The sequence below is a fragment of the Marmota marmota genome, unplaced genomic scaffold (assembly GCF_001458135.2).
Source record: "Marmota marmota marmota unplaced genomic scaffold, marMar, whole genome shotgun sequence".
In the NCBI taxonomy this organism is placed as follows: domain Eukaryota; kingdom Metazoa; phylum Chordata; class Mammalia; order Rodentia; family Sciuridae; genus Marmota; species Marmota marmota.
Window position 1 is genome coordinate 52158384 of NW_025999968.1, and position 9281 is coordinate 52167664.

Below are 9281 nucleotides of genomic sequence, written 5' to 3' on the forward strand. Positions count from 1 at the left end.
CTGTAGACTTCTGACCCAGCGTAGCCACTTGCCAGGTGGTCTTTAGTAAATTACTTAACCCAGCCTCATTTTTCTCCGCGGTAGAATAGAGCCACTCACGTGGTCCTCAGATGGGGACTGGGGACTTGTGGTAGAAAGTGTCTTGGTGACTTTCCAGGGTCCAAAGGCACATGAATAGTTTTCAGAGGAGCAGTTTACAGATTCTCAGCCTCCACTGGTTCCCTTATCTAACCCTGATCTGCCTAGGGACAATTTCTGCAGGTGAGGTGTCCAGCTGGGTTTTTGCCCCCTAGCCCATTTCATAATGGTTCTCCTCCTGCTTGGAAGAAGGATGGCCTCCCGACTTCCTGCCTCAGTCTTACTCAAGTGCACTGTCTGGGACTGTGGAGCAAGCATCATAGGGACAAATGTGACTGTTTGTGTCTTGATGAGACTGGGAACAGGACTAGGAACTGGACCACAAGAGCTGAGGATTGGGGGCTGTTCCTAAGCATTGTTTTAAACAAAGTGCAAAGAGGTCCCAATAGAGTTGCCCATTAGGAAAAACATTAATTATTAATAAAGATAATTTCACTAAATGATATCTGACACATTATAGTGAAGGAATTCAAAGAATTAAGAGAGGCTGTCATAACAAAATTCACACCAGGCCAACTACTGATTTACAGGAGGCAGATTTCTCAGAGCATACTTTAAAAAAATTATTATTGAACAATTACAGATTCACAGGAAGTTGTAAAGATGATACAGAGGTTCAATGTCACCCAGTTTCTCCTGATGAAGAAACTTACTAGCTAAAGGACAAAGTCAAAACCAGGAAGTAGACACTGGTACAGCACATGTATGGGGATCTGGCCATTTGGTCAGGTGTGCAGATTCACCTGAGCACCTGCAATGGTGTGAGTGAGATCATGGCAGGAGAGATGTTTACCCTGATTGGAACATCACAGGTTCCAATGTACCCCATAAATATACAATGTACCCCATAAATATATACATTTTTTATGTATCTTTTTGTGTTTGTGGTGCTGGGGATTGAACCCAGGGCCTTGTGCATGTGAGGCAAGCACTCTACCAACTGAGCTATATCCCCAGCCCAATTTTAAAGGCACTGGAAATGCTGGGGCTGCAGCAGCGGTGGAGTGTCTGCCCACATGCCCAAGGCCCTGGGTTTCATCCCCACCTCTTGGGGGGGGGGGGCCGGGGCGCTGGGGGAAGCACTGGAAGATTCCACTGCATTAGCTCTCTCCTGGGTGGCTCCTTTGTTGTCAAAGCCAGCCCACGTCTTCCCCCCTCCTCACCAGGGCGACCTCTGACCTATTCTCCATTCTACAATTTTCTTATTTCAGGGACGCACATAGATGGAGTTAGGCAGGAGGGGACGCAGGAGACCGGCGTTGCTCACAGGCGCGCTGCCCTGGAGATGCACCCGCGCCGTCTTGGGCACCTTGTCCACAGATCTCCATCTCTGTTTGCTGAGTGGTTTGCCACGGGAGTACGACTTTCTGAAAATCCAGGAGAGAACTGATGACGGGACCGTTTCACTCCAGCATCAGCTAATTTGCTACGCCCAAGATAAACACGTCATAGGCCCCACCCCTCGGTCCTGGGGGAGGGGCCTCTCCGGGGCGGGCTCGCGCAGAGCGGCGCGTGGGCGGGGCGTCCTGCCTCTGCGGCGCGCACGTCCCCGCGCTCCCGAGGCTCGCACCTGGGCGAGGGGCCTTTGCTTCTCTTCTCCGACCCGCGGCGCACCTGGGCCTGTCGGTGCATCGGCAGCAGTGGCAAGGGTGGCGCGGTGGCAAGCGTCAGCGTGTGCGCCCTGGTGGCGTCAGCGTGTGCGTCCTGGTGGCGGGGGTGATACTGGCCCAGTACATATTCACCTTGAAGAGGAAGATGGGCCTCAAGACCAGGATCTTGGAGATGATTCGCCACGTCTATGAGAAATAGGATGGAGCGCATCCTAAGTATTCTCCCGATAGTGCTCTGTGCACGTGAACATCTGGGGATCGAGTGTTTATGACAAATAAGAAGATTGCATAACCAAGATGTGACTAATCGAGAGCCTGCTGTACTTATCAAATGATGCCAGAATTCCAGAAAAGTTCAGTTCGTATCAAGAACCCTATAACAGTAGAAGAAACTCTCTGTGGTCTTATCAAAGGTGGAGTTGCCAAACGTCAGATAGTAACAGACATTGATATGACACTAAGTAGGTTTCCTACAAAGGGAAAAGATGCCCAACATGTCATAATATCATTGACAACTATCAGCTGGTTACAGATAAATGTCAAAAAAAAAAAAAAAAGTTATTGCAACTAAAGGAACAGCATTATGCTATAGAAGTTGATCCTGTACTTACCGTGGAAGAAAAGTACCCTTATATGGTAGAATGGTAGAGTAAGTCTCACGGTTTGATTGTTGAACAGGGTATACCAAAAGCTAAACTTAAAGAGATTGTGGAAGTATCTGACGTTATGCTCAAGGAAGGATATGAGGATTTCTTTGTTAAGCTCCAACACAGTATCCCTGTGTTCATATTTTCGGCTGGTATTGGTGATGTACTAGAGGAAGTTATCCATCAAGCTGGTTTATCATCCAAATGTCAAGTAGTGTCCAACTTCATGGATTTTGATGAAAGTGTTGTCCTCAGAGGACTTAAAGGAGAACTGATTCATGTATTTAACAAACATGATGGTACCTTGAAGAATACAGACTATTTCAGTCAACTAAAAGACAACAGCAACATAATTCTGCTGGGAGACTCCAGAGGAGATTTAAAAATGGCAGATGGGGTAGTCAATGTTGAACACATTCTGAAGATTGGTTATCCAAATGGTAGAGTAGATGAGCTTTTAAAAAAATACATGGACTCTTCTGATATTGTTTTGGTAAAAGACGAATCACTGGAGGTCGCCAACTCTATTTTACAGAAGATTCTATAGACAAGTATTTTTCAAGAAGACCTCTCCCATGGGTGCAAATGATACAAAATCTACTCATCTGTCCAACTAGCTGAAAAACTTATTTATAATATATGCTTGTTCTTGAAGTTTTCCCTTTACATAACCAAAATATTTTCAGACACGTTGAATCCATCTCCTGGAAGCTCCTTTCCCCCACCTCTTTCAATACACTCCTCATCATATTTTTAACCCCTAAAAAAATGTTGAAGCCAAAATTAGAAAAAACTACCCCCTACTTTTCCAAAATGAATTTTGTAGCTTAATGTTACCTTGCAGTTTTTGAAGAGTCTTTTTACACCAGGAATGTTTATAGATGTTTTTTAAAAGTTTTATGAAATGGTGAAATAATGTGCATGATTTTCAGTATTGCCATTTATATAATTTGGGTGGATTATACTAGTGGTATCACCATCTCCTGAAATTGTTATATTTTGGGTTTTTTGTGTGTGTGTGTGTGGGGGGGGGGGAACCAATATTTACCAAAAAAAGAGTGGCACTTAATATTTGAAAAGACTGTTGGTGGCCATCTGTCAATAATCATCACAAAATATTCTATATGAAGCCTTGATAATAAATATGAAATGAAAGCCTTTTTAATTCTTAAAAAAAAAAAAAAAAGGATAAACACATCATCACCCCCAGGCCATTCATCTCTGTGACAAAGTCAATAAAGTGACTTTTTGGGGGGGGGGATTTCTAGGGATTGAACTCAGGGACACTTAACCACTGAGCAACATCCCCAGTCCTATTTTTTTTTTTTTTTGAGAGAGAGAGAGAGAATTTTATTATTTATTTTTTAGTTTTCGGTGGACACAACATCTTTGTTTGTATGTGGTGCTGAGGATCGAACCCGGGCCGCACGCATACCAGGCGAGCATGCTACCGATTGAGCCACATCCCCAACCAAGTCCTATTTTTTGTATTTTATTCAGAGACAGGGTTTCACTGAGCTGTTTAGCGCCTTGCTTTTTGCTGAAGCTGGCTTTGAACTAGCAATCCTCCTACCTCAGCCTCCCGAGTTGCTGAGATTACAGGCATGCACCACCATGCCCAGCAATAAAATGACTTTTTATGTTTAATAATCATCAAAACAATGATCCATTTTTGCTGTTTTAATCAATGTTTACTACTTGTAATTTTAATTGATTCAAATCAAAGAAATCAATTTTTTATAGTCATGGGAAATTAAAAGTATTTAAATTCATATATATGCTAATATAAATTTATATTTATAAATATAACTTTGTGGCAGAGAAATGATGGGTGATCAATGGAAGGTCTTCAAGCATATATTAAATTAGGAAAAAATTCTGTAGGGGAAATTGAACAGAAATACAAAGTTTTTGTTGTTGTTTTATTTTCATATACTAGGGATTGAACCCAAGAGAACTTTACCACTGAAGTAAGTCCGCAGCCCTTTTTCTTTTTATTTTGAGACAGGGTCTAGCTAAGTTGCTGAGGCTGGCCTTGAACTTGAGATTCGCCTGCCTCAATCTCCCAAATTGCTAGGATTGCAGGCATCTGTCACCATGCCTGACCCTGAAATACAAGTTAAAGAACAAAAAGGAATGGTTAAAACTTCCGAGTATTAAAGAGCCTGTTTGCTCTTCTGTAAATGGATAATGTTGGTAGCAAATCACTTAGGTTCTTCCAGACAAATTAAAAAGTGATCTAAGAGTTTTATTTGGAAATATCAATATCTACTAGGTGGGAGAAATGACATCCTTTGCAACTACTTAAATTCTGGACAAAAAGAAAATGTTCAAGATGTGAGAACATTAAGAAGCACATGGGTGGGGGAGTTTAGAGTTTTTTCAAAACTTTTTTAGAATACTAGAATATGTGTGAATAAAAACTTTCAAGCACATACTTGGTAAAGTGCTTTTGAAAATCTATGAGGCAAGCTGTGCACGGTGGCACACGCCTGTAATCCCAGCGGCTTGGGCGGCTGAGGCCATGGGACTGTGAGTTCAGAACCAGCCTCCGCAGGGCTGGGGTTGTGGCTCAGCGGTAGAGCACCGCCTAGCACGTGCGAGCCCCTGGGTTCCATCCTCAGCACCACATAAAAATAAATAAAATAAAGGTATTGTGTCCAACTACAACTAAAAAAGAAAGAAAGAAAGAAAAAAAAAACCAGTCTCAGCAACAGTGAGGCACTAAGCAAAATACAAAAAAGGGCTGGGGATCTAGCTCAGTGGTCGAGTGCACTGAGTTCAATCCCTGGTATCAAAAATAGAAAGTCTATGAGGCAGTCAGTGTTATGTAATAGTTCTCCCACTGTCATCCTGTCAAGAAATTAGTCTGAATTAGGATAGTTTCAGTCTGAGTAGCCCAAATCTGGTTCGCACTGGATTAGGCAGAAAATAGAGTGTATTGGCCGATGCACTAAAAAAGGAGGGGTTCCTGGATCCATATGCTTAGCCGGCGCCTGGGAACCCATATCTTTCCAGCTTTTCTGACTCTGCTTTCCTCTCTGGTAACCTCACTCTGGGGCATCCTTCCCAAAATGGCTGCTGGCAACCCTGGTCTTCCATCCTCCCCGCTGGGAAAGAACTGCCTTCTCTCAATAGCCTCAGTGAAATGACGGGCATTGGGCCTCCTTGGCTTGGATGGGATCATGCACCCATCCCTAAATCAGCGGCTGTGGCCATGGAAGTGGGATGATCTGATTGGCTGGGTCTGGGTCACATGCTTCCACCTTCCCTGGGGCAAGGGTCAACCTCATTCTTGATCCACTGAGATGAACTAAGAGTGGAGGAGGGAAGTCCAGAATTCTAAGAGAAGAGAAAATGGATAGTCGAGTGCCCAAATGATAGAAGGCTTCTGTATAATCTGCCAATCAGCACATCTTCACAGAGTTGTAGGGGGAACATGTGACACCCACCCTTTCAACCTCCTGACAAGGAGCCTCTGGGAGACATTGGTTATCACTGTGGCGCAGGTGGGAACATGACCACACAGAGAGGTTATGTTATTGCCCGAGATTGCACAACGGTAAGTGGGGGGGTAGGGTTTGGCTGGGGCATCTGTCCCAGGGTTGGCACTCTCTGAGCCTCCACACTGGTGACAGGGACAATGGAAATGCAGCATGGCCCAGACTTGAGGACCCAGGAGCTGGGGGGGGGGGGCAGCGATAGGATGATCTATAAAGAGTTAGCACCGGGGCCGAGCAAGCCCTGGTGCCCCAGGCTTGGCCCTAGCTCCCTGCCTCCACCCCACCCTGGGTGCAGCAGGGGCACTGCCACAACTCCAGCCAAGCCTGCGCCAGCCCTGCCGCAGTCTGGGAGCTGAGACGTGGAACTGGCTGGGGAGCTGGGGTGGCAAGGTGAGGACAGGAGAGGAGCAAAGAGAGGAGGGAAGGCCAGAGTCAGGAGGCTCCTTTGAGCCCCGAAACCACAGAAGCCATCATCAATGATGAGGCCTGGGCCTCCATTAGAGGCCTCACTGGAGGCAGCTGGTGGGCAACTCAGGCTCCTGCCCTGGAGACAGCACCCTGACCACACATCCACATCAGAAGCAGCTCAGAAAGTTTTGTTTTATTTATTTTTTATAACACAAAATTTACCATTTTAACTATTTTTTAAGTGGACCATCCGATGGCATTAGGTACATTCACCTTGTTGCACAAACATCACTAAAACTCTGCCCATTAACCAGTGACTGTCCATTTTTCCCGGCTCCTAAACCCCCAAAGCTTCTATTCTGCTTTCTCGGAGCCTCACGTAAGTGGAATCATTCGGTGTTTGGCTTTTGTGACTGGCTTACTCCACGCAGCATGACGTCCTGCACATGCTCAGTGGCAGCGTGTGGCAGAATGCCTGTCCTTTTTCAGGCTGAGTCATATTTATGGTATGTAGGTTCCCCATTTGGCTTATCCATTCATCCGTGGTTGCTGGACTCGTGGGCAGTTTCCACCCTAGTTTGGTGAATAATGCTGCTGTGAATATTGAAGCACAGGGATCTGTGAGGCCCTGCTTTCTTTCAGTTCCTTGGGGGTACATACCCAGGGGTGGAATTGCTGAGTCATGTGCTAATTCTGTATTTGTATCTGGGTTTGTGGTTGTTATTGCTTTGGTACTGGGGTTTGAACCCAAGGGTACTTAACTACTTAGCCCTTTTTAAAAAATATCTTATTTAGAGACAGGGTCTCGCTGCATTGCTTAGGGTCTTGCTATATTGCCTAGGGCCTCACTAAGATGCTGAGGCTGGCTTTGAACTCGCGATCCTCCTGCTTCAGCCTCCTGAGCTGCAGGGATTATAGGTGTACACCACTGTGCCCGGCTAATTCTGTGTTACAGTGTTTTCCGCAGTGGTTGCACCAGCAATGTACAAGAGTTCCAATCACTCCATTCCTCTCCGAATCTCCTTGTTTTTCATGGGAGATGTGTGTGGCTTAGAGTTGTCCAATAGGGGCTGCATTCGGGGGCACGGATCAAACCTAGCAGGGTGAGGCTTGCTAGGTTAACTCTCCACTGCCCATCTGCTGCCCTCCTCTCTTGGGGGTGCAGAAAGGATGAAGCACTACCATTGCCCTTATCAGTGACTCTGGGCCCCAAGGCATGAGTCCCTTCCCCTTCACCTCTGAGCCTACCCTTGAAGGACATTGTCATTTAGCAAAGGAATTCCTATTGACTTTTTTAGGTTAATAAGGACAGACTATAAAGCTTATCTACTTATTTCAGAATTTGTTGATGGGATAGTGCAAGGGGCTACTTCCGAAGACACCAGTTGAAAGGACTTTGAGTGAGCAGGGCATGTTGTCAGAAGCCTGTAATCCCAGTGGCTCGGGTGGCTGAGGCAAGAGGACGGCAAGTTCAAAGCCAACCTCAACAACTTAGTGAGGCCTAAGCAACTTACCGAGACCCTGTCTCACAATAAAACATAAAAAGGGCTGGGGACTGCCTCAGTAGGTAAGCAAAGAAAGGACTCTGACCTCCTACGAAACACGTGAAACCGGTCACTGTGGTTCCTCCTCACCTTCAGGGGTTGTCTTAAGACCCCCCCAGGGGGTGCCTGAAGCTCAGATAGTACTGAACTCAGGTTCATAGACTTTTTTTTTTCCTGTACATACACACTTCAGATGAAGCTTTATTTATAAATTAGGTTCAGTAAGAAGAGACTAACAAGAATAACTAAAAACAGAATAATTTATAATGAATGATATACTATAATAAAAGCCGTGTGAGTCTTGTCTCTTTCAAATAGCTTTTTGCTCATTGCTGGAATTTTCCATTTATTTTTCTCATTTGACCATGTGTAATGAAACCCAGGAAGTAAAACTGTGGATAAGGGTCTCTGTGCCCCACTGTGGTGGCTTTTCTCCATCCCCTCCTTACCTTCTCCGCACCTGTCTTGTCTCTGCTCCGTACCCTGGAGGGCTGGACCCCGTGGAGGCATTTTCTGGGTTTCCTTCCTCTTGGCCTCTGCTGGGTTTGGTCAGTGAGAGACACTGAGAAGGAATCAGAGGGCGGAGGAAAGGGAGACCTGTCACACATGTGTTGTACTATTGCTGGTGTCACCAAGATCCAGGACAAAATGGGGCCCCACAGACTTGGAGGTGGGGGTGGGGAGTTCTGCATGCCACTCCACACAGTCATTCTCCTCTCCATTTTCTGTCCACTGTCCCCTCTAAGGGACAGCATGATAAATTCACCTGACCCAGGGACAAAGGTGGAATGAACCCTGTGTTTACGGGTGAGAGGTCCTGGCTGGATGCCACCGCCATGGAACACCTGTGATCTAGAAAACCTGGCCAGGCCGAGTCCCCACAGGATCCGCAGGCATTTCATGCTAATCTGCTGGGCGTTCTCCTGCACTGTGGGTAATAAGTGCACGCACAGCATAGATTTGCTCTATGCTTCTAGAGGATCCCCCTGGTTTGGTGTTGTGGGTTATGGGCTTTCCAGCTGCCTGTGTCACTGGATGACTCCTGGAGGCTGGCCTCTGGAGCCCTGTCCTCAGAAAAACCCACCAGCCTCTGCTGCTTGGCAGAAGCTCGGCCCTGGGGGCTTCTGCCTCTTCCGCCCGGGAGCTGCAGCTCTACCAGGAAGGCTGGCCAGGTATCCTGCCCCTTGGTTCTGCTGACTTACAGTTCTCACCAGGAACCAGGTCTCTGTGTCCACTCTGCCCCCACTTGTAATAGTTCAGCTGCTGTCCTCAGAGAGTGCCAAGGACCATGTCTTCATGACTCCAGGAGAAAGGAATTGGTGTTTTCCCACCAGATGTTAGATTTCAGTTTCAGATGTCAAAAATTATCGCTTTTGGTGACAAGAAAGGGAGTGAAATCAATGAGGGGATTAACGGGGCCTTGTTGGTTCA

At 46.2% G+C, this 9281-nt stretch overlaps 1 pseudogene; it reads left to right on the plus strand.

The window, feature by feature from the left end:
• Positions 1–2079: 2079 nt before the first annotated feature.
• LOC107136430 lies at positions 2080–2942 on the plus strand (annotated as a pseudogene).
• The last annotated feature ends 6339 nt before the right edge of the window (positions 2943–9281 follow it).